We start from the raw sequence: 26484 nt of genomic DNA, 5'->3' as shown, positions 1-26484 counted from the left end.
TAAAGGGACCCAGCAAACTCTTGGAATGTGACAGATGGGCAGTGAAGGTGGGATCTATGGGGTAAAAGGAGATATGGGAAAATAAGGATCTGGCAGGAGGAGCTTTTACTTTCCCCAGTAGCAATAATGTTTTGCTTTTCAATATAGAGCAAAAAATAATGAAAACAGGTAAAGGACAGAACAGGAATCATGACGGCCAATGAATGTACCCATCTAGAGAGTGCAGAGATATCCTGTTGTAACAAAGCTTCATGATGGTTTCAAAAACGCCGTATTTGAAGTGAGAAGCTCATTAGTTAGCTCTCACTGCCCCATGAGTATCCAATTAGAAATACACATTGATGTCATGTAGGGATATTGTTTATGAAAAGTAAATAGACTATTAGATATCCAGAGAGTAAGAGAACACCGCAAATTATTTAAACTATTTATTTAAAGTTTCTACAACTTTTGAAACAAGGGGCAATACTGGGAAAGACATTTGGCTCACTGAGGATGGAATAGTATGGAGCATTCAGTCACTGTGTCATACAACAGCAGATAAACCAGGACACTGATGTCAGAAACATAAAAATAGTCATGTTATTCTCATTCTGCCTGCACATCAATCTCTTTGGGCTTTCCTCCCAATGTTAGCATTGGCAAAACAGGCAATATTGACTGTAATTGAAAAGTGAAATTAAAATATTATAGAAGTAGATGTTTCTGAGACTACATAATGATTTTTCTGTATCTGGAAGTAGGAATCTGATACTTCCCTTTGCATACAAACACCCCTGAAGAAATCTAAGACAGGTAACAATGGATGGTGGTGGTGGGAGTTGTTCTTATTTTAGATATATAATGTGAAAATCAAAATTTTTATTTTTGGAATGAAGTACATTCAAAGTTAAATTTAAAATTATCACTGCCTATTATAAAGTCCAAACTGGTTACACTTGGTAGCATAGTTAAGAGTAAATTACAGGATTTACGCCAAAGTTCTAAAGCAAATCAAACCATTAAACTAAGGAAAGCTGCTGCCAGAGAACCTGGCACCAGATTTTGCTAAAGTGAGAAACTAGCATTTGATAACAATAGCCTCTTCTGCAGCTGCAGCAAGAGGATCTGAGGTTTCTTCATGTCACTGTACTCCGTTTATTGTTTGGGTTGCCACCTCTAGAGTTTGTCTGTGCCCATGGGGGGGTCAATCCAAGGTGCTAACTATCAGAAACCCGTGGCCACCCAACAGCTTGCTGCCTTTCCAGCTGCCCAAACCAGCCAGCATGGGCTCAGGCAGGCGGCCGTGGAAGATGGGGAGCAGGATCAGCCCCTCCAGGATGTGAAACCACAGCCAGGACAGTGGGAAACCCTTCCTCAGCCCCAGACGCCTGCTCGCTCCCAGTTTCAGTGGCACTGGAGAAAAAAGCCAGCCTCTCAAAGTCGAGGGGTATGTCAGACCTCTCTGCCGACAGCTTCAGCAAGGACCTGTCGGGGACAGCAGGACCGTGGAGGAGGTGCAGGGGGAGGCGAGGGGAAGGTCCAAACCACTCCATGCGAAGGAGGGAGCCCCGGCCCCACAGCTGGCAGCCTCCCCACCCACCCCTGCTGCCCCCCGTGCCTGCCTAAAGGGGAGGTGAATTCACCTGGGAGGTGAATTCCCACCCCTGGGAGGTGAATTCACCTCTGTGGTGATTTGCTTATTAGGCCCATCCACAACCAAGTATGTTGGATGTTTCCAAACTGTCCATTTCTGATATTTTTTAAAATGTTTGTCCATTTTTTTCCTTCATGCCAAACCACGCAGTTTAAATCAATGAGTGGTTTCCTTTAAAGACGTGCTTCTTTTCCTCTTGCAAGATTTTTTCTTGTTACTTAACAATCAAAGAAAGAAAGCATGGATCAAACTCAGAATGAATTCTTCAAAAGTCAAATTTATTGATTACCAAATTACAATTACCAAATCACCTTTTTTTTTAAAAAAAAAAAAAAAGGCAACACAGATAACAATATGTAATCTTGTAGAGACTCTCAAAGGATTTCTCCTCAAGTGACAGTTTACCTTCTTATTTTCAAATTCTTCTCTTCCTGGGACTCCCTCAAACCACCAGCTAGAACTGTTATCTCTGGAATATGTTAAACTAAGAAGAAAGCATTACCGTGCCTATCTGGGGTAACAAGGGGGGGATTTCTTTCTTTGCTCTTATGGGAATGCCTACTGAAATGAAAGTTTTTGGGTTGCTCATGCTTGCACACTCATACATTTGGCTTTTCTCTTACTGACGTCTCCTTTCCTTATTAAAAGTTCAAAAGTTCAGTTAACAACAATCTGATGTCAGCTTGTTGCACAAGTCTCTGCGTTAGTTAATTGTGAAATTAGAGGACTACAGTGCACGACAGGACATACACCACATTCAACATTATGAACTGTTGTTAATAAGCTTAAACAAAAATGCCAACACACACTTATTTACGATTTTACTTATTTATAGTATACATAAGCAGCCTATCTGTAAGAGGTTAGGCTTAACCTCTATCAGACTTCCTGCTGCTGTGCTGCCAGTCTCTCGGTGCAACTGTGGCTGTTATTAATTAAATAAATAATTTACCCTGGAAGATTTCATTGAGTGCCAGCCACAAGCGCTGTGGCTGGGTGAAAATAAATCGCTGCCGGCAGCGTGCCAGCACTTCTCCCTAGGATCTACGGAAAACGGTGATTTCCCTACAGCGAACATTTTTCATAGCCATTCTGTGCAGCTTAATTGATCTCTGGCATAGCAGAGTAGTAAAAACCCTTCCATTCCCATGTATTTTAAGAGAGTACTTTGTGTTCTGTTGATTGCGTTCTCTCTACATTTAGCTGACTTCTTGCATCAGTTGTGAAGCTCCTTGTACAGAATAATCTGCCTCTTTTTTTTTTTTTTTTCCAATTTAAGGTTAAAGTCCCCTTTATTATAACTTCTTGGTATGTCACTGACCCAAACCCATCCTTCAAAGACAGCATGTTACTGCTTTGAGTCTACAACCATGTTCTGCTTTGATTTCCACCATACTCCTATCAGCTTTACCAACCAAACTCAAGCTACTTCCTCCCTTACCAACCTATACTTACCAGTACACACAAAACCAGCTTTTAATGTTTAACATTTACTGCACTATACTGCTGTTTAGGCATTTTCATAACTACAGAAAAAATGAGGAAAATTCCCACTTTGTGCTGTGATATTGATCTATTTTAAAATCCATCGCAAGATCCCACAATAAATACTATGGTGTGACTTCAATACCTGACAGCAGTATAAACATCAGCAAATTTTCAGAGGCGATCACAGTCATCTCAATTATCCGAATACTGTCTCAGTTATCAAAAGGGCAGCCTGACCTACTGTATGGTCAATGTCTTTCTACGCACTAGCGATATTACAAAACCTACACAGAAAAATGAAAGTCCTTGGTTGCTCCTTCACAGAAAACTTCTTCTTACATGTTTGCATTCAAAATGAAAGATATGAGGTGTTCACGCCCGCCATGTAGAAGAGCTCAGACTGTTTGGGGGTCAAGGCTCACCACCACCAGCCCCATGCCCCAGAGTCAAAAAGTAAGCTCCTGGCTTCCCTGCCAGGTCAGCCTTCGGTTGCTGTTCCCCAGTCTTACAAAAGAATTTGGTTTTTTCTTGCAAAGCTTGGCATTAAGCATGCAACACTTCTGATGTAAAAGTACACCAGCACTTCCAGAAAAAGCCAACCACTGAGGGCTGCCTCACAGAGGAAATAAGGAAGAAAACGCATTCCTCTCTGCATACAATTTACCCTAAGGCACATAACCTCTCAAGTGCTTCACAGCTCTGGGAACTCTGCTTGACCACCTACCACTTTTTGGCCAAGAGGCTGACCCAGAAAAGCAGAAGAGAAGCGATGGCCGCTTGTGAAGCGGCACATCTCCGTGCAGGAAGCAGTCACTCGTGGGACACAAAGGCATCGGCCTCAGCTTGCCCTGGAACAAGCAATGCAATGGGGGTCGGACCACGGAGGTCACCAGAAGAAAGATGAAGGAAGAAAGAGCACACCAAGGGAAAGAGCTTTCCACTTCTACTGCAGTTAACTCCTCTAAATTTCAGCCCTCCTCCTGGTTCCTCAGTTTCCAAAAATAACCTACACAAAGGCAAGAACTGCAGAGGCAGGGAGCCTTTAAAGTGCTGCAGGTCGAAAATACAAAAAGGTAGCAAGGGAACTGAAGAAAAAGATACATTCTTCTTGGAAAAGAACAGTGCCATCTTTTCACATGAAGGCATATTGTCAGGGATGTAGGTCAGTAGCTGGAACCAGCATCCGTGGGATCTCAGGTCCCGGGGGCTGGTGAGGGTGGCTGCAGCTGTGGAGCAGCCAGAGGGGACGGGACTGCTCAGCATCTCCCCGAGAGGCCGGCGAAGGTTTGGGCTGGCCTTGGACCTTCCTGCCCTTGTGTGCTGCAGCTCAGTGAATAGTTTCTGTTTAGGCAACCACACATTTCGTATGGCTGGTATCAGAAGATCCTTGACATTTTCCCTTAAAAGTAAAGGCACTTTCATGTGAAAAACATCTCTTAATGACTAAGAACAGAGTCAGCATGAGCATTTGCACCCAAAGAATTCAGTTCCTCCCACATCAAAGCAACCTCTTGGAAAACTGATTATAAACAAATTAACAAACAACTATTGTGTCTATCAAAAATAATTGTTTTGCTGCTGGAAAAGAACTGAAGACTCACAGGGTCTGAAACGAACACTGAGGGTTAAATCTGATTCCTAATTGCTGGACTGGACACCAGGTGAGGGAAGGGGAAAAACTCCTGACGTGCAGAAATGGCTGCCCTGCTCACACAGCATCTGTGGAAAGAGCGAGCTTTCTCTAACATCTGAGAAGTAAATCCATCTACTGGTAGTGAGATTTGGGGTTTCACAAACATCAGCTGTCGTATTTGCGCCTCGAACTGGTTTTGATTTCAGGCAACTCAGTGTTGTATTACAGCACCCCAAAGCCACATTATTCCATTTTTTGCTTCTGTTTTTCAGCACTGATCAAAACCATCAAGTATCAGCACATCTCTGCATAACTACGGTGCTCTATAGAACATCCCTACTAACTCAACCAAAGGCCTTGAGGCTGTGCTGTCAAAAAGCCTGTTTTCTTCAACATTTCCCTCTTGTGCCTCTTCACCACTTGTTTTCTCTATAGTAGGAAAAATTATTAAGGTCTCCAGGCAAGCTCAGGTCCCCACGCTTTTACCATAAAAGTATTCACCTTTATTATAAATACTACCGCATACTGTAGAGTATTTCAGATATAACTGCTCAGCGAGAAACATTCCCCTTCTTGTACAACAAACCACTATTCAAACGCACATTTCTGCACCACTGCAGACATCCATATCTTTTCTCTCCTAGACAACAAATTTCAGTATATTTCAACAATTACATCCTAACAAGCCTTGAGAAAATTGGTGGCTGGCTCTGAGGAGGAAAGCCAGACCGATGCCCTGAGCACAGCCCTTGGGTGTTGGCAGCCCCAGCCCGACCGGGCAGCTGGCAGCGTTCTACCTGCTGCCAGCCACAGGAAGGAGGCGGCTGGGAAGTCCTAGGGGGATAAATGGGCCATGGGAGAACACATATTGGCACCGCTGCCCACAAAACCACCTATTTCAGAGAAAGGGAATTTCTCACCTTTGCGGTTCAGGAGGAAAGTTTAAAAATATAATGCAAGGACAGACCAAGCATTGAGAAAACAGGAAGCAGAAATGGCAGAAATTATTTGGAGGTTTGGGGCTTCAGGCAGGGTTCAATCTCATAATTCCTTATCCTTTCATTCTCTTTCATGCTCAAGTAACGATTTTCAAATGGCACAGCTAGCAGTGCCCATGACTTTACTCCACAGCAATCTTCTTCAGCCTCCTACTACAAAAAAGTCACCGCAATCTGAGAAAACATCCTCTTGCAAACGATGGCACTCAGTGGGCCAAGCCACGCCTCCTTCAGAGGAGCAGCAAAGCTGTTCAGGGAGAAGCATTTTTAGGAGCAAAGTTCAGAAGAGTGGGAAGGAGACAGCTTCACGCAGCCTTAGCTGCTTCTCCCAGCGGAGAAGAGATTGAGGAAGAAAAACACCAGAAGCCTCTCATCTTCTTCATCTTGCCACAAAAGAGGGGTGTGTTTTTCAGCAGGATCTGGTGAGTCTGACACTGAACTCAGCTTAAGTGACATGAAATGCTAATGTTTAGGAACAAGGTAGGTGGAGAGGAGGAGGAAAGAAGACATTTGTTACTTGATGCAGAATTCATTCAAAAGCTTCTGTTCACAACCAGAACTAAAACTTCCATTGAGCTGCTTATTTCTGGTAGCCTAGATAGCCTGAACAAGTGGAAAAAGCAGGATCTAGAGGAAGCCCTTATCCCTACCTGTGTCAGCAACAGCCTTTCTTCAGATACCTTCAGAGAGAACCAGACACATTTTTCTAACTGCCAATCTTCAGTTGCAAGATGGGCAGTTTTCCCCTGGGATGTTCATACTGTCTTGAGGCTTCCAGCCAAGGTGCACAGAATCGATCTGCCTCCAGCTACCCACTCTGGTACCTCCCGGTGTGGCCTCACTGCTTGCTACCAGCTTCCAAAACCTCCACATGGAATGTGTCACAAGATCTTGATGCTACAAATTTAGCAGCTACTATTTAAAGTTGGCTGGACCAGTATATGAAATTCATTTGTATGTTTTCTGCTTTTTTTCTGGTCACGTCAATCTGAATTCTTCTCCCTCATCATTTAGATATCCTATCCCACTTCATGTATTATAATTTTCTTGCTCTCTTTGTTTTCTTTTTTTGTTTGTTTTTTGTTTGTTTGTTTGTTCGTTTTGTTTGGTCTACATTACATCTATAAAACAACTTTTCCCTTATAGGCACCAGAGTATCATACCTTTCCTGTGTTGTGCTTTTCCCACCCCCCTGTTGTTTCTCTGCTCAACCTTCTGCCTTTGCTGTTTTCTCACTCTTCCTGTCCTTGATTTCTCCCCTCCTTCTCTTCCTTCTTTGATGTTCCTCGTGGTGCTTTCTCTTCATCCTTCCTGCCAAGCTGAATGAGGCGGTCCCCTGGGAAGGTGCTTGCAAACAGCAGCTAGCCTGTTCAGAGGGTTATGCCGGGTTGGGACATCTACAAAGCAATCCTTCACCTCCCTTACTACACTGTGGGCTGGAGTGATTCCTCTTCTTCATTCAGGGTTATATGCACAGAGCCTTTGTCAAAAGCTGGAAAAACAAAGGCGCGACATAATTTGGGAAGTATATGCTAGCATTAAATGAGCTACTTATTTTTTTGTTTGTTTTGGGGGGCTGTGCAGAAACTAGAAACCACAACAGCAAATTTGGGAGAGTGTGAAATGCAGCACGAGCAAGTGGCTCAGGCTTCCCAGTGCTTCTTTCCCTCAGAAAGTGGCTGTTTAAAAATGACACCTTCTTACTTTTCAGTTCTGCTGCCTCGAGGTTGAAATCCACCTCTTTGTAGAATGCCAAGACAGGGTCACTTTATCATTTCAGTTCTATTTATTCCCTTAGAAAAGATTTACCCATGTTGCGCCAGTCTCCTGAAGAGGGACAAATTTCCCCCAAGTAGAATCTCAAAGGTAGGCTTCCCATTTCAATGAAAGCAAGCCTTGTTTTTAAGAAAAAATACATTCCTGTTGCTAGTTGGAAAAGAAAAAAGAAAAAAAAGATACAGATAAGAGACTAATTTTATTCCTCCTAGCATAGCAAGAAGAGAGTGGTTGACCAACTTCCAACTGCTGAGCTGTATTCTCTCCCCAGCTACACAGAGAAACCTCACTAAAATCTATAGGCCAGATCCACTGATATGTTCTGGCTGCTTTTCCTGTTTTAGCAATGCAAAGCAGCTGTAAATCCAGTTTAACTTGCCAGTTTCTGTCAGCTTTACCATGCCAGATTAGCACTGCTGTTAGCCTCAGAAATACCAACATCTGGAGGTTTCCTCACTGCCTAGCCTGACTTTAAACCCTGGAAGTCTGCAATTTGTCTACCCACTGGCCGTCAGCACAGCTGGCAGAACCAGCCTTTGGTATTTCTTCACCATGAGCAAAATACATCTGCCACCGTCCCCCATTCTACATTCACGCAGCCAACCGAGCAGATCAAACAAAATTGACGTAACGATCGGTTATTCCCTGGCCGATTGCCCAATTGCTCCGGAGGGTGACTCCTGACCCTGCCTGGGAGCAGGTGCCTTCCTAGTGCGGGTCTGCAAATCCAAATCCACTGGCAAAACAAAATACACCATTTCCTCGTACTTTAATATTTCTTTGGATGTCAGGAAACAGAGCTCAGTCTTGTTTCCTGCTCCTCCATCAGAGGAGGTGAGGGAAACTGGAGGTGGTTGTAGAGAAAGGCAGAAAGAGAGCAGATCAAAAAGATCAAGGAAAATAATAATAATAGTAAAAAAAAAAAAAATCTCTGCTTCACTCTGCTCTGTAAAGCAGTACATCTTGGAAAAAATACTGCCCCCCCCCAAGTTTTTTCTCCAGGGATATACAACAGTCTCAGGAACTAATAGCATTTTCTTGCAACATTCAAGTGCTGCTGCACTTACAGTCTTAAAAAAAAAAAATCAAACAAAACACACCAACAAAACAGCCTCTTCATTTGCTTTTTGCCTGAGAAAAACACATTTACAGGAGAATCAGTTGTATACATGTCGGTTATGATTTTCTAAGAACAAAGGCTTTACTTTATATATCAGTACATAAACGGGAAACATTCAGCATGTTTTATTTTTCCGCAGCTCGCTCCCAAGACCTCACTCTGAATGCCTTAATACACACACCTTAAGCACCATTGGGCTCTTCGTGTTGCCATGGAACTGAAACCTTCACAGTTTAGATGGCGATGTATGCCAGGAAGCATACTGTTCTTACACTTCCTATAACAGAAGCAAAATCACTGCATAGCATTAACTCTCTTAGTATTTAAGGCATTCGGTGTCTTTCTCGTCTGCTCGTCTTCACACAGATTTTGCTTTTTCTATCTCACCACATACAAATGAAACACATTTGACATAGCTATTCTTGTCCTCATGAAGTCAATAGCTCACACACTGCGCACATTATAGAAGGTCCACAAGACCATGGACTTTCCCTTATTAAAAGAGGCTGTCTGCAGGCAGGCAGCAGCTGAAACGAGAGTATACATATATGAAACATGTGTGGATGCAGCAAAGTATTGCTATACCAAGACAGCATTTAAGCAGATTTTATGAAACTTAGTTAACACAGTTATTGCTAATGCTTTTGATGCTCTTTCTGAATATTCTTTTGCACTCATTTGTCTGTACAACCAATTAACAGTATGAAGTTCCTGCAGCAGGTGCAAGATCTTTCCATATCTTTCTTTTATAATCTAGGCTGGTGGGCTTTCAATGGCGAGCATAGCTTTGGGCGCTTCAGTTAGAGAAAAAATTAGTCAGTACAACTGTGTGTCATCTAAATATTCACCCTATAGTGATTATCTTCAGCTGATCTGAGCTTTTTGCCAAAGCTTCTGAAAATGGCTGTGCATACACTGCAAATACATAGATTTTTACATTCAAAGCAAAAACAGGGTACACAAATACCCAAGTTCATTATAAAATTATTACCATAATAAATAAATAAATAAACAAACAACCATCTGTGTACATAAACATTGGATCTGTACCTGCAGAAACAGCTGGAATCCAGTCCATGGTCTTAAGCCAGCTTGAGGCTTTTTCGTCCAAAGTTAAATATTTGCATAGTATTAAGCTTAAAATCAAAGCATTTGCTGAAGGAAACTTGCTGACTTGTGTATATGGAAAATACAAGAGGGAATTTAGCTTGCCTGCACACAGGGGCAGATTCTTGGGATGCTTTCTCCATCCCATGAATTCCTGGACAGCAGAGAAACAGACAGACTACCGACCAGGGAATTCCCCTCTCACTTCCCAGAGGGTTTTGTGCACAGGCTGGACAGAAAGGCAACAACCCAGGCAGTTATTTTATGAAGGCAGCGTTTGTTGCTTAGGTGCCTGCCCCTCGACCACCTGGTAACACTCCTTCCTTTTAGCGTTGTCCCCAGCACAGAAAAGATCCATTCACCCGGCGTCTCTGTCCCAGCAGGTCTGCCCGGTCCCTGTGCCACAAGCCACCTCCTCCTGGCCAGCAGCCCCTGGCAGCTGAGCCAGCAGCTCCTGGCCACTGGCCAGCTCCTGCAGCTCACCGCCCCGGGACATGGGCTGGGGGCTGCTCCTAGCAGGGCTCTCCAAGGCAGAGTTTTACCCCGGCATCCCATCTCCTTCCCTCCACTGAGGGGAGAGCCATTCTGGCAGAATCTGCTCCCTTTCCTCCTTTCGCCAGCAGCGAGCATCTGATAGTCCCATGTCCCCACCACTGTGTCCATTACCTCAGGTTTAGGTAAAGCTCCCACCATCGGTTTTCTATTTACAGGAAAACATATATTGTGCTGTGATGAAAGGCCAGTGCAGTGTCAGGAGCATTAAAAGGACTCCAGGGACTGATTAGAGTCAAAAGCCAAAGGATTTATGATGGTTAATAAAGTTAAATCTCCCAGAGTTCTGCTTATTCTTTCCAATTGCAGGTAACAAGATCTTATAGGTAAAGTTATTAAAATGCGGTGAGTTATTATTGTCTCCTTTGAAAGAAAACCCACGTTTTGCCATGAAGCACCTGGTTGGCAGAGATCCCAGCTCACCGTGGTACCTACACTGACCCCAAGGAGGAGAGGAAGAGAGGACACATCACCTTGGGTGAGCAGCAAGGACCTCAGTACCAGCAGATCTCTTAAGTGCATGTGTAACCCAGATGGTCCCCAGTGCTTATGCAGACTGACTGCCCCTGTGACACCGGCCTCTGCTTGGCTTCCAGAACGGGGCTGGGACTTCCAGCTACCATCAAGCACCACTCTGCAGCATAGCAAGGGGCATGGGCAGGTGGGAAGGAGAGCATCCCCCTCTGCCAGCGCTGCACGTCCACATGGCAGAAGGACAAAGCAAATAAAGAAGCTCCTGCCTCTCATTCCCAGCCTGGTGTCACATATGCCCCATCTGCTGAAGAATGCAATCTAACTGGACTCCATACTTCTTCTCTGAAACTTATTTTAAAAGTTTTATAATTTAACACGCCCAAAAGCTGACATAATTTTACAAGATGTCAGTGATTTTCAACATTGAGATAACAAAAACAGAGGCAAAGGAAAGTGGAGGGCCAAATTTTTTAAAAAAACTGTTGGGAATTTTGTATCCATATCTAAATTACATGCACTTTATTGGATCTCAAGTTTTCATTTTTCTACCACTTAATAATCACAAATACATTATATATGCCCTTTCTACTTTGTCATTCTTTCACTGTATTACATCAAATTTAATTTCCTGTGGAAGTGTGTAATCTTTTCAGCTGTGACTGTCTCAGAAGCTTTTCTGTAATAAGCAGAGCCTCGTTCTCCAGCAGGCTGATCTTTATGAGCTGTGCTCCTGCAGGTTAGTTTCCTGAAATGTTTGCAATGCTATATGAGAACTGGCAAAAGAGGAAAACCAAAATAATACCCAAAAGAAAAAACAAACATGAAAACCTTCACTTCCTTCTGACTCCTGCATTCACCGGTCAAAGGAAATTTCATTTTGATTTGCATAGATGGCAAATCCGTGAAGGTTATTACTGCATATCAGAAGAAGCCTCACAAGATGTGAGACATGGCATCCCTTGCTCTGCAGCTCATTAAAAGCACGACAGGAAGACAGTTCCTTGCTCTTTGTACCCAGGGAACAGAGAGATCTGCAAGAGGTCCCCACTCAGACAACTGCCTCTCCCCACCACCCGCCCTTGGCTCTCTGTGAGCCCTTCAGTGGCGAAAAGCTGCATTCCACCAAAACAGTGAAAATGTCAACCAAGATGCATTCATACTTTTAATGACGAGATAACCTGTGACAGCAGGAAAGCAGACCAGCTGGCCTGCTGGGTCCTCTCCAGATATCTGCCCCTGCAGAACGCAAAACTCATCTTTTTCAAACCAGCTTTCCACGACCAATGCTCCTACGCACCCCAAAACCACATTTTTACAAAAATAAACAACTCTGACCATTTAAAAATCAATCAACTCAGAAGAAACAAGAGCAACAGATATTACTACTCTTACATTCATCCTGAAAAAGTGCTTAGATATGGATAATAGTGGAGATACCTGACCAAACGCATAGAAAGAGTCTGCAAAGGGTCAGGTTAATGCTATTTGGCCAGCAGGGATTACTGCGGGTGGCTACACAGGTGTGCTGGAAGCCCTGTTAGTGCAACCAGGACCAGCACGCTTCAGTGGGAGATGTTACCTCCAGGAGCTTCTCTTCAAACTGACCCAGAGTCAAACCAGATTTGGAAACCCCTTCACCAGTCAGCACACAAGCCACCCGAGTCATAAACTGTTCTCCCAAAACACTCTAAATTGATCAGTGAAGCATGATCTTTCTCTCCCCACTCCTTCTAATACTTATGTCTTGATTTCCCTCTCTTACATCACTGATGCAGCAGCAAATCACGTTTCTGACAAAGATTTTATTCAAAATTGTTGGAACGATAAAGGACTCAGCACTCCGATTCAATGTGAATCACGCAAAAGCCATTTATTACAGAAACATGTCTCCTTATATACGCAACTATTCTCTAATCACGAATCCACGCTCCAAGCATGGATTTGCTAAATGAGTATCATGGGCAGTCCACACGCTGGAGCCCCACCGATGATAGGTCCGACGACTCACGCCATGCTGAGGCCCTGTTAATGAAGAAACGCCCCTCTTTCTCACAGCAGATTCTGTTCTCAGCTTCTCGAAGTGGCCTTGAGATTCCTTTGGGCCTGACTAATTCAACAACATATCTCCTTCTAACGAAACCCCTTCACACAAAATTATATACAAAAATACACTGCATTAAACCTAGATACATATACTTTTGGAGCAAACAATCACCTCATCACTTTATAACTTTTGAAGCCAGACAAGCATTTTCAATATTGAGTCCTCTTTTACAGTATTTTGGCAATCCATTTCCTTGTAATTTTGTTTTATGCTTCTATCTTTATGTGGCAGATGCACATCCCCCTCTCTCCTCCCCCCCTCCTTCCTTCGATATTGAAGGTGCAGACACATCCCCACCCTTTCCTACAATGGGGGTAACAGGTTCTTTTGTTTGACCCCAGAACCCGTTGATCAGGGTTGAGAGAAGGAGTGGGGGGCACAGAGGCGCCAAGGAGCCGCTGGGCGCCCACAGCCAGAGTGGGGGTGCTTAGAAGCTTCAGGGCACCCCACAGCCAGAGTGGGGGCGCAGAGAAGCTTCTGGAATGCCCACAGTCAGATCTGACAAGGCTTTAAAAACGGGACCCCTCCCGCCAAGGTTTTGCCGCCTGTTGTGTGGACCTCTCGGAGCGCGGGTCATGTGCTGCTGCCAAGAGCCCTCCTGGACTGGGACGCTGTTTGCCGCATCCCCATGTGTAGGTGAATGAAATAATTCCTCGCCACTTGGGTGGGTGCTTATTCCGTGCTTAAATATAAGCACACGTATTTTCTTTAATAATTCCTTCCCAGATTCAGGCAAGTGTATACTTTTCCCGGAGTCAGGGACTGCTCTGGCGTTGTTTTTGGTGAGCCACGTGTATGCACGCTGTGGATCTCCGTTGTTATTATTTGTTGCACCTCAATAATTACCTCGACTGATACTCGAACCTGTATTTATGTCACTATTGGAGAGCTAAAATCCCATTTTCCACCGGTTAATCTGCTGCACCTTCTTTACCGAATAAAAGTTTGTTTTGGATCCTGTTGTCTGTCTAAACTAACTTCGGGGTGCATCCGTGACACTTTAATACTTATTTTTTTAAAAAGTGGATAATCAGTAAAAAAAATTCCAGGCAGGGAACATTATTTAAATAAAAGTCTCAGGTGTTGTGTCCAATGCACTTCAACTCCCATCAGCATGAAGTTATTCCACCAGCTTCAGCTGGAGTTCCATCAGGGAGATAAATCAAATTAAGATGCTCCATGTTAACAGTTACATGGTGTGCTACAAATTCCTTCAGAACATAAAACAACGATGTAACCACGCTCATAAAACCAGTTTGGTCATGGTTTTACAGGACCTGAGTGCATGTTAAGAATTTCAAGCCAGAACAGTAGAAAAGAAAAACAAGCCAGCTATCAGGGACCTTACATTTTTGGCCTGGTAGGCCATAAATTAAATAGCCTCCCTTCACTAGATGTGGGTCTTAGTCCCCGATTCCTCATACAGGGTGAAGAGAAAAGGCTCAATACATGGATTTCATTCCTATTGAAATCTTGGCCAAAAACTGTGGGTGATGTAAAGCTACACATCAAGGAAATAACTGCCATCAGCTGGCTGAGCTGGGTAAAATAGAGTTAATTTACACTTCTTCAGGGATTCACTGGTGTGTGAAATTAATCTAATTTAGATTGACCAGAAATTGAAAATGGAATGAAGAAGAAAAGCAATTAAAGACCTTTCCTACATGCAAAAATAGTACTGCTTTAAGTGCAGTGATACGGTTAAAGTACAGAACCCTTCATACTATTGCTATCACCCCCTCCTGCTTGAGAAAGAGAATAATAGTCTAGATCTACGTAATACCACTGTACCAGTATAACTTCATCCAAAGGAAACATTGGTAGAATGTTTCTACCCATATGTGTAAATAGATACATTTTCAAGATCGTACGCACAGTTGAAGCAGTTCCCTGTTCTGTATACAGATCAGGCCTAGCAGATAAACATCTGCTGGAACAGCTCTGTGTAATTTATTGTACATGTGGTTTAACATTTACTTCAATGACTTTTAGCACCTTCATGGTATTGTTTCTGCGTTGTTCCAACAAGCAATGGTTAATGTAACATGCAGACATTGACATACCTTATACTTATGAATAACTGGTTCCCAGAGATGTGGCAGTGATAACATTGTCATCGTACGAATCAAAGTAGTGGGCTGTAGATCACATATCAGAAGAGGGTCCCACCTGAGAACATAACAAATCCAGATAGTAAGTTCATCACATTCGGAGGTTCACACCAAGCTCTGCTAATACATTTTTGTGTTTTCACATATTCCTCCTCTACGTTATCAGGGACTGTGCTCTTCCTACGCCTAGAGAAAACATTTTGCTGTTCACAATGGCAAGCAAATGTTTCCTGCTGTAGCCAAACTGTTTTGGTCCACTGCTCCAGACCAGATTTCAGGCATGCTATCAAAGCAATGAAAACTAGTTCGCATTGTTAATACAGAAACTGACACTGTCTGCCAGTCAGATACAGAATGCTTTCCTCCTGGTGACTACAATCACCTTATTTATAATCATTCAGTCATTTCAAATAACTTGATAGGTGAGGCTGTTGTTAAATATTTTGATACATATTGTAGGTAAGCAACACAGATATGGAAAATGAGCTCATACTAGCAGCGCTGTCTAAAACGACAAGACACACAGTGGCAAAACAAACTTTGCAACTTAAGAGCTAAAACTAAACCCCCTAAAACTACTGGTAAAATCACAACTGATTCAAACAAATGTAGACTTGGGCAACCTAAAAGTCTGCAGTATTAAATAATGAAAGCTCACGTGATCTGTGTATTCCTCTAAATAAGTGTTTGAAACAAGAATTAATAAACTTTTGCTTGTTAATTGTATTGACTCATCCTGTAATGCATAAGTATGTGGATAAAAGCTATAAAACACAGTTATTGACACAGAAGGTGTATTAGTTGGATTCTCTTTATTTTTAAAATGTGAATAAAATTACTTGCAGGATATCCAGAAACATACCCAGATACACACACATACCAATACAGCCACAGCAATGAGAAGTAACATAGAGGTAAAGCTGGGGTTGTATCTTTTAAAATCAAGCCTCCCTAAACAGAAGCTGATTTTCCTCCTGCTCTACAAGCTGCATCTCATCCGAGGGTAAGAGGTTTTCAGGAGGGACAGCCGGTGAAAAACAAAGGATTTAAAACACATTTTCAGATTTTAGCCACAGTTTACATTTTTTAAATTACTCTAATGTTTCTTTGACTCTTCATACCTCCAAAGCAGCTTGGCTTTCACCTTTATTAAGCTTCACTGGCCAACCACGTCACACAGTTCACTAGCACCATGTATGTCCTTATTTGCTGCTACTTTAGCAAGCTGGTGTCTACTATATGCTGCATTTGCTCCTCAATAACAAGCATAAAACCATGTAAAGATTAAGTTACGAGGAACATACTCCACAGTTCAAAACAAAAACAAATTGGAAAAGGGTGCACTTCCCATAGGTATGATGCTAATATGTAATATCTAACACTTGCCTGCTCTGAAACAGTATGAATACAAGTTGGCAAACAGAATCAGCACAGAATAGTGGACATATATATTTCAGTGTACGCATACTTAAATACCAGACGCTGTGGTGAGCTGCTGGGCCACCACATGGGATGCAGCGGTGGTGACAGCTGACAGCGCCCAGAGGCAGCCCCGGCTGGCAGAAGGCATGGTGCTCTCCCGCACCCCATCACTGGGATTTCAGCAGCGCTCCCCTCCATGGAGCACAGCCCTGTGCCTCCCAACGGGCAGGCACTCCCAGCCCTGTGTCAGGGGGACATGCGCTCCTCTAGCTCACGTGCAGAGGGGCTCACCAGTCCCTTGTTTTTAGAAATGGCAAAAGATGACCACGTATCTGCATTATTCCCAGATATAGATAGGTACAAGAGAATAAGAAAACATTATCTGGATTTGGTGGACAGTTCTAACTTACAAAGTACACTTGGAATTTTCTAAGCAACATACCTCCCTAACTCTTCATATCCAGGCTTGATGTTACAGAGCAGTTTCCCTAAAACAGACATTTTTCTGAGTGTGAGATATATCCGTTCTATTGAACTACTTAAATTTTGCTTCCTAATAGCTCTTTTTTTCCTACAAAAGCCATTCTTTCTCCCCTCCTCAAAGGCTTAAAAAGAATCTTGCCTCCTAAAGAAATCACTTGTAGCATCCTTGCCATAAAAGGATGCTGCTAAAAACGGCCAGTTGTCTTCAACAGGAAAATACAGTAAGACATACAACTCATTCTTTTTCTCCTTGCAGATTTATTTGGAGTCATTTAACCAATCTGTTCCTAATGACTGCATCTATTCATCTACCTTGCATCACTTCATTTACCTTTTTAAAAAACTAACTGAACTTTTCAGGTGAGTAATTTATTTAAACATTTTTCTTTTTTTTTTTTTTGTTGCTGTCTGTTGACTGTGCTCTTGGAAAATGACTATTCTAAAACAGAAGTCCTAAATCACCACATAAAACAAAAAGAATCACCACAAAGTAGCTACACCTTGGACAGAAATCTACCATAACACATGGAACAAAGTGAAAGGTAGTCTTGTCTCTGGTGAATCGGTTCAAACCTAATTCAGGTTGGTAGCTGTCATCAGCTACCATTGGCTTCCTGCTGTTCAGTGCCCTGTAGGAAATGGGTTTGTAACTCTGCATATGATTCTCTTGTGCTCAGATTCATTCACTCCGTCTTTATCCTCTTCTTTGGCCAGGTCAAAGGCACAGTCCAGTTTTTCAGGACTTCAAGTCACACCCCATTATCAGCACTTATTGCTTCTCTACTCCCAGTTGGGATGGAGGGATCTTGGAGATCACGTAGCAGAAAGCCAAAACTGCTCAAAACAAACCACTTCTGGCAGAGCAGGATGGACCCAGGTGCAGCTGCTAAGGGTTGACTGAACTATTCATAAAACTCACAATTTTCACGATCCTTCACAAAGATTTTTCTGGCAGAGACTTCCTAGTGCCTTTCCTTCAGTGAGAAGGAAACACCAAAGTCCTGAAAATACACTTAGAAATTGCAAATCCTGGAAGAGCATCTTTAAAGCCAAGGCAAAGTCTTCCTAGGTGATGCAGAAGCATGGAAGCCTTTGAGAAATCTGAAAATGGAAATTGCTTGGGAGGTATTTAAGTACGTGGTTCTGGCAATTATGGAAATAGCTGATGTTGACAGGAATACACTGGGGACCCAGCACTTACAATCTTGGTGGGAGAAATATTGGGAATTAAACATATAAATCGATATAGTCTCTATGGAAAGAAAGAACTGTAACAAAATACACACAGTTCTTGTCCAAATTGTTTATTATCTATGGCTAGAGGGGTAATCTCCAGTTCTATCAGTTAAGACCTTCGTTTTCATAAGCAATGTTTTTAGGAAATGCAAACATTAGGCACAGTTAGAAAAATTAATGGAAGCCAAAACGTAATTTTTGCTGCCACCTTACTTGCACATAAGTGTGCCGTCATTTCTCAGAACTGAGTCTGTCAGTCTCAAGACAATCCTAAAATTCTAGACATCCTAAACTACAGGTAAGTTACTCCCTCACACCAAAAAACTCCTCTCTTACAATGAAGTACAGCATTGAAGAAGTAAATATTCGTATTAGTGCATACAACATATTCACACCAACAGAGCTGAAGAGACCTTACAAACGCTGGTATTTAGAAAGTGCCTCTAAAGCCACTGCTGTTCTCTGTGACTTAGCAGGGTTTTGGCAATTCTTTCTCCACCTTCAATAAACACTATTTGCTCATTTGAAAAATGAACAAGGACTTCCAAAATGGACAAAGTAACTAAACCAAATGCTTCAATTGATTAGATACAGCAAATGAATTGTTTACTAAAACCAAGTCTAAGTATTAAGCCTCAAAAACTCCCCAGTTCTGTGCTTTTGATGTCCAAACACAAATAAGCCACACCAACAAGTGGGAGAGGAAGCAGGAAAATATGAGAGAAAGAAAATGCCGCTGCAGAGGTAGAGGTTCCAGGGTGATGCACACCTATCTGCTGTCCGATGGCATCAGGGTATTTCTAAACAGCAGATCAGAGGCACTCCCTGGCACAAAGCTGCACAAAAGGAGTGAGGGACGTGTCAGAGCTGTTAAAAAAATAATGCATAATAATCCCCAGATAAACCATAGTTTATCTTTCTTTGATAATCTGCACAGAAGGCATTTAAAATCAAAAAATACTCACTGGATTGTCTCCTGCATGATACAGTCCACCAGCACTACTTAATTAATCAAGTGTATTGTCCTTTTCCACACTATGACTTGCTTTGACCTTTCTCTTTTTTTGACTATTTTTTTTTTAATTCTGCCCCTCATTTTCATCAATGTTAGTGATCACAAAATATATTGAGAGTGACAGACAGTAAACATTACTGGGGGCTGTTGCACTTGGACTGCAATGTGGATGAACATCCAGAGGCTCAGAGCTAGAAGGTCACTCCAATACTGATCCCACCAAAGAGGGTTGGTTGTTTGAAAAACAACCTCTGAAATCAAAATCTAACACCAAGAGTATTTCACAATAATTTATATTTCTATTCCAGCAGCAATAATGAAACTTCCATTTCAAAAACAAGTGATTAAACAGCGTATGTTGCCAAATGTGACAGTAGATGCTGGGGCTACGAAAGCATGGGAAAAAACACCCTGTTCCTTAACATCACAAGTACAGGTGAGAGACACACAGAAAAAGACAGACGGAGAATCAGCCTAAAAAAGCACAGAGATTTTATCACTAATCAGAGACAGAAAAACCCATCTGAGAGTCACAACTGTCGCGGCAGGGTCTGAAAGACAGAATTAAATTGGCTTAGTACTATATTCAAAAATGAATTTAATTAGCTGACATTAAGCAGGATAAGTTTGCGGTACCATGTTGCTCTGACAAGCTGTCTCCAGAAGGGTAAGTGGAAGGTAAAAATCTTACTTTTCAGAATGAGTTTACGGCCATGCACTGAGACAGAAGGTCTCATCTGCTGAGGGCAGCTTAAAGTTGGTGCTGGACATTTCATCTTGCACTATAAAAGGATGGTATGTGATAGATGAGCCAGAAGTGCGAGTTTCAGATTCTGCACATTTATTCATATGGCTGTACAGCTTCATCTCTTTCTGGTGTTGCCACATTTGTGAAGAAGAAAACCTCAGTATAATCTCTGCCAGAAGTTTTTTCTCCAGCTTTTCTCAGTCAGAGCTGTGTCCTGGAAAGACTGGAACACCCTAGATAAAATTTATTTATTTGTGTTTGTATGAGAGCACGTTGGTCCTTAGTTGGAAAAACAATGTCTGTGCGGGAGGCAGTTTCTGTGCTAACCTGGCAGGCTGCCAGATCTGCTGTCTGCTGGGCACCTCTTGTCTGCTTTACGGGGTCACCCACCGTATCCCTGCTTTGCTCCCAGCATCTACCAAGACTTCTGCTGCCTTCTTTACATGGTGTACACCCTACATGTCACAGTGCAGCCAACAAGCAGAGTGGCAGTGGTTGACAGAGAATAAAGGAGACAGAAACTATGGCCGTAATTTGGAGGCAAATAGTCACAACTGAAGAATCAATGGTAAAATGCATAGAAAATCCAAATTGTTTCCTTGAGGAAAACTTGGGGGAAATGGAATAACACATTTCAAAGCAAGAGTCGCATGCATCTGAGACTTAACAAGCCTTGCCTTCTCATGCCTCCTTCTACTTAATGATAGTTTTATTTCGGGGAAAAGGCATCTCACTGTCAGTGCTCAAAATTCTGATTATTTGCAAAGCGGGTGCATACATCCCAGGCTGTGACCAGGGAAGCTATTGCTCATTTATATTAACGTCTCAGCTCTGCCAAACCCGAACCTAGCCAGATTTACCAGGCAAGACAGAGAGGCTTTGGCCATCCCATTAGCAAGTCATTAGCAAGGTGCTCCTCCATCGGGTAACACAACTGTACAGCAATATAAGCTCTTGATTTAGGCTGGCAGTGCCCTTCTCCCTAGCCCAACTCCTCTCACCAGGACCATATTTAGGCTGTGTGACCTTGTGTAGCAGTTCACAGATTTTAAGAGCAAGCACAACACACGGCATGCCCTTCTCTGGCACCACATTAATCACTCTACTTCAATGACTTCTTCTGATAAACCACCCTGCGTATCCAACCATTCTCCCCAGCAGCTGCATGTAGAGCAATAAATTAAACATGCCCTCTCCTATACCCTGCCACTGTGTGATCCACTGGCGGAGACAAAGCCACTGGGAACATCAGCTGGCACTAAGGGGTGAAAACCAGCAGGGAACAAGAGACCCTGTTTTTACTAGCCATTTGAAGGGTGACCTTGAATCTCTCAGTCTATGTATTCTCATACATCAAATAATCATATTACTTTTCAGTTATACTGAGAACCACTGATACAAGATAATACTTATTACTGGCATGTATCTACACCACCTATTAATATACATAACTACAGATAAGAACCGCTTTCAACTAAACAAATGTAGCTACAAACAGAGAACATATGATTTTGTAGTATCAATTCTTAATTATTTCACTCTCTTCCAGGAAACTCAAGTCCACAGCTGAGCACGAATAAAGACACAAGATCTTTATGATAAGAAAAGCAAAACAATGGCCCAACATGACCTAACGAAAGCACAGGATACTAACCCCCCAGGGTAGAAATCTCCGTATTCCAAAACTTCCTTTCAAGTGCTCTGAATACGTCACTAGACAAAGAAACAAGAAATTCACTTTTGCAAGGCAGTAACATTTTTTAAAATAGCAGCATCTGACATTATTCCATAAATCTTCCACAGAATCAATGTGCTTTATGTCAGATGGGACCTTTAAACTTCAGAATAAAACAAATTTAGGTCTGAATCACAACACAGAGATACATGTAATGAACTTTAAATATGTCAAAAGCTTCACTGGAAAAAAGGTTTGGCAAAGGTTTAACATGGAGCTAAAGGCTCACACAGCATCGCAAGACTGACCTCTGTGCTGCTAAGTGATGGATGGTGCTGGGAGTGCTATCAGCTCATGGAGCTTGAGAAACAGATCGAGTTCTTGGCTGCCACGGATTTCGTATCTGACTATGGAGGGCATCTCACAATCTGCCTCTGTGTTTGAACCCTGTGATGACATTTCTATCCTCTCTTTATCTATCAGATACTTACACTGTAAATTCAGTGTGTCTGAAGACATCAAGACAAGGAAGCCTACATCATCACAGAAGCCTTTAGATGTTACCACAGGGAAAATAATACTCATCATTGTAAAAAAATCACATCACACAATTCCAACATTTTACGATTTCTACACAGCTTCCTATCTAGAAAGTATTCTCAAAGGAGTAAATTCTGCCTTACTCCCAAGATCTCTTTTGTAGCCTTGTTTCCTACGTTTAAAAAAAAACCAAAAACCTGCAATCACACAGTTAATGTCATGCCTTTGTCTGTCTGTCTAATAATTTCTCTAAAGACATTTAACAAGGAGGTAGCAATCTCAGAACTAGTCAGTTGCCAGAAGCTCCTTCCAATTCCGACTTGTCCTGAAAGAGGCAAGAGAGAGACAACCAACATCCACATTAAGGGAAAAATATTCCATGTTGACTCATAAGACAGCGTAGAATCCGCAGATAAAATATATGTGCAAAGATGCAAAACTGCGCTCAGAGCTGAAGTTCACAACTACAAGAGCACCCATATGGCTAAATGAAAGTGGGAAAGGAGGCAAGTTTGAGCAGTGCAGCATGCTGCTCGATAGCTTGTTTTCTGCGTGTTTTTGGACCACTCAAGCCTCCTCCTCACGAAACAAGCCTGCTGGCAGGAGGGCTGCCTTCACAGTACAGATAGGGACCCAGCCAATGACACCTGGCCATGCACAGGCCAGCCCCTTGCCTCCCTTTACACAGCAGTCCAAACATAGCCAGGAACTGCATCGAAAGGGCAGACGCTTACAGAGAGCTGCAGTTCATGATTTCTGCTGCACACCAAAAAACTGGAGGCATTTTCTATTGCATCTGGTGGATGCAGTACTGATAGAGCAGAGAACCAGGGGAGTGGGAAGGCTGGCAAATACACGCAGGTGCCATTGCCTCACAGTGACACCTCAATGACTTTTTGTCTCACCACTCTTCCATCTTTGACTTGAATTTGGATGTCAGAACTGTAAGTCAAGATATATAAAAGCACTGACCAGGCAGTATCTCTGCTACAGCTGTTTCTGGAGTTCGGCCTTGCTGCCTGGTGTGCAGCTGCTTCATACGGAGCACCCAGCCTGTCCCTGGCCCCCTGCCTGCCTCTATGTCCCTCCACACCGGGCATCCCCAAAGAGTCTCTTTGGAGTCTCGTCTTACTGCCACAAAAACCTACTACTGCAGACATCATTTTGCTTCCTAGACATCCTATACTGAGTACTCATTATCTATTTAAGAACAGTAACCCATGCATACTTCCAAACTTTACAGCCTTTACATTCAGGGGACATATCAATAAACAGTATATACAATTTATTTTATGGAAATATATATCACCCAGAGAGAGTTATGAAAATGCTCACCATTTTACCGTTCTCTACCCACAAACGTTCAAGACTAAAATTTGGTAACAGAAAGGTTTGTGACACCTCTAGGCTTCCTTGAAAGTATCAAGTAAATACTGGACAAGATACTACTGTACCAGAACTCCACGGCTATACTAATGATATTTTCCTTCTAGTGGTCTGTCTTAAATCCTTTTCATCTGCTGTTTCCACCAGTGCTTTAACCCGAGACCTTCCTCCCACATTCAAGCAGCATCACAAGAGGGGTCTTACCAACTGCTTGTCTAAAACTGAACTACTCTTCTTTAATGTCTTGATAAGCAGAGGAAAACAGTGTTGTCCTTTGATCCCAGCATTTAAGTTCAGGAGCTAGTTATTCTCTCACTGAATTCTGAAATCTGTCAGTCGCTCTGTGCAGATTATCCCTAGACCGAACCTTGTCCTCAAAATCTTTCCATATGGCTCCATTACCAGAAAGTGACCTCTGTAAGACAAGGAATCTGTGAATGGATATCAGTGGAGATCCTCTTGGGCCACACACTAACCTCTTAAGGAATGGCTCCTGCTGAACGCTTCCCCATCAGGGACCTTCTGTTTTCAAGACAATGGTTTCAAGAGAGATAACCTACAATTGAATCCTTGGAAATACTAGATCATTGAAGAGAGACTGGGATAAGAGTCTAGGTTTTATTTATTGGAAAGAGAAGCTGCAGTAAGATGAGCTGTTTAGCAGATAATTAATGACACGTGGTGAAGGCTTTTGTGTTCTTCATACTGGGGAACAACTGAACAAGTCTAGTCACCTCCCAATGCAGATGCTGCTCCAATATCGAGCATGAATCCTTAGAAGGGATTGACAAGGGAGAGAGACAGGTGTCAGCACTGAATTTCTCATGAACAGAGGTGTATGGCCAAGCCACCCTACCGTGATGAGGCAGACAGTTTGAGTTTCTCATCTATATCTTACTGTGAAAAGGCTACAAAGCTCCCATCACCTGAGTGTCTCCCATGGAGTTTTCCAGGGAGGACACAGTGCAGTGCTGGAAAAATCCTGATGCCCTCAATGAGAAGCTACTGCTTGGAAAACAGTGGGAGAGAAGCCATGAAGCTGTAACAGATTAAATACACATACACACACATGCATACACAGACGTGCACACACCCAAGTACGCATTACACTTGCAAAGAAAACCTTGCAAACCTGAAAGGATACCATATTGTCTCTCTAGTTCTGTCACAATTGGCTGTTTTACCAAAATGTAATAACAAAACTAAAATAAACAAGACAGACAAACTTCAGTGCTGCCCTGTGGAAAAGCAGTGTATTGGACAAGAAATACGTTTGTGCTACTGCCACTGCAACACAGAAAAGTGGGATAAGCAGTATGTGAATTATAATCAGCAGCACTGAAATTATCATCTTATTTTGCTGTAGAAATTTAATTACTATTTGTGCAATGAAAAATACGAAGAAACAACTCTTAAAGTAATTTATTGCTTATTTCCACACTTGCTAAGAAAAAACTATTATATCGATTTATTTATTTTACAATATCAAAAGCATCTTAGTTTGAAAGTGGTCATTTCTTTCCACTACCAGTTTGTAAGCATCCTGCTTCTAGTTTTGCAGCTTAGGCAACTCGAGAGTTTCATCTGTTGGTGGGAGGGAAAAGATTTGAGCAGATACAAGTGCAACTACAAGAAATGGCTTGTAGTTGAAAGACAGATGACAGCAGGATAGAACACGTAACAAGAATATTTTAGAAGTCTAAAATTTTTCTTCCTATTGATACGATATGGACAACAGATGGGTTTTTAAATGCAGCTCTTGGTACAACTTTGCATGTGAGAAGGAAAATAATTTGGAGTTCACAGGAACGGGAGCAGCTTGTTCTGTGGATCCAGTTGGTGTCATTCTACAGTCTTAAACTCTCTGCAAAATACTGTAAGCAGAACAGCAGGAGTCCCAAAATTCCCCACGCTGGCTCCAGCTCAATAAGCCATTTCTATTCACAAAGTATGTAAGTATATACTTAACTTCAGGAGCATGTGTAGGACCCAGTGATTTCACTACAACTTCAGAATCTGTCTGAAATTAAAGTTGCACTTAGGGATTTTGCTAAGAAAGCACCAGATACATCTGGCAGGTATTTACAGGCTTCTCTTTTCACTGTCTGTGTGGTATGTTTTCCACCTGCCATAGCGCTTTCCTCATTTGCTAAGCAATGCGCTCACCAAACTGGCAAAGACAGGCCTAGCTGCATGTAGGAGGCATCCAAGCAATAGAAGTTGCTGGGTAGAGCACAAAACAAGCAGAAAGGACTATGAACAGGTAGGACATCCTCCCAAGTACACCAGAAGCATCACTGACAACACAGAGGAAAACAAGACAAGCAGTATAAAGAGCATAATGTTAATTATTTTAATTACTTAAATTCTTCCTGCTTAAGCCTTAAATTAGCAAATAGGGAAAAAAAAAAAAAAGTGGAAGAATACAAGGTCACTGGTGGTCTGCCTTCTCTTGCTGGTGAGTAGTCAGGTGGTTTTCAGAGTGTTAAGCTGGTTCATGCCTCCCCAAGGTTTAGCACAGGTGAGGCTGAGAGCATCCTCGCAGGCACTCTGCTGGTTTAGGAAGAGCTAGCGTGCCCTATAGACCCCAAAACATTTTGCAGTATTCCTAATAGCTATCTCAAGCAAGACTTTGCTCAGGCCAGTTAACCTTTGAATTACCCAGGTACTTCAAAATGCAAATTTCACAAAGTTGCACAAAGCCAGAGTAAAACTGGAATGTTCTGCATTGCCCACATGCACCTGCTTGACAGCAGAAGTACTCTGCAAAGCTGCCACTCACTCTGCCACTCACTCAGTGGCACATTCACGAGGGACAGGTTGTGGGGCAGCAGGACTGAAACAAGCATAACTACACCAACTAGGCAAACGTGCTGAAATGCAAAAGTACTCTGCAAAGCTGCCACTCACTCTGCCACTCACTGCAATACAATGTCTCATGTTACACATTTCCACTTTGAATTTTACCAGTTTGTTTAGG

The 26484-nt window shown here is 42.5% G+C and overlaps 1 protein-coding gene across 6 annotated transcripts in view; it reads right to left on the bottom strand.

Annotated features, from left to right (window-relative positions):
• The window catches only part of HIVEP2 (HIVEP zinc finger 2), a 140712-nt gene that overhangs the window by 90633 nt on the left and 23595 nt on the right, over positions 1-26484 (bottom strand). For all 6 annotated transcript variants that reach the window (XM_065833437.2, XM_065833438.2, XM_065833439.2 and 3 more), the window contains one exon: positions 14952-15057. The gene's annotated coding sequence lies outside the window, so the exon portion shown is untranslated. The remainder of the gene's footprint in view (positions 1-14951; positions 15058-26484) is intronic.

The sequence above is a fragment of the Patagioenas fasciata genome, chromosome 3 (assembly GCF_037038585.1).
Source record: "Patagioenas fasciata isolate bPatFas1 chromosome 3, bPatFas1.hap1, whole genome shotgun sequence".
NCBI classification, from domain to species: domain Eukaryota; kingdom Metazoa; phylum Chordata; class Aves; order Columbiformes; family Columbidae; genus Patagioenas; species Patagioenas fasciata.
This window is presented reverse-complemented; position numbering and strand designations above follow the sequence as displayed.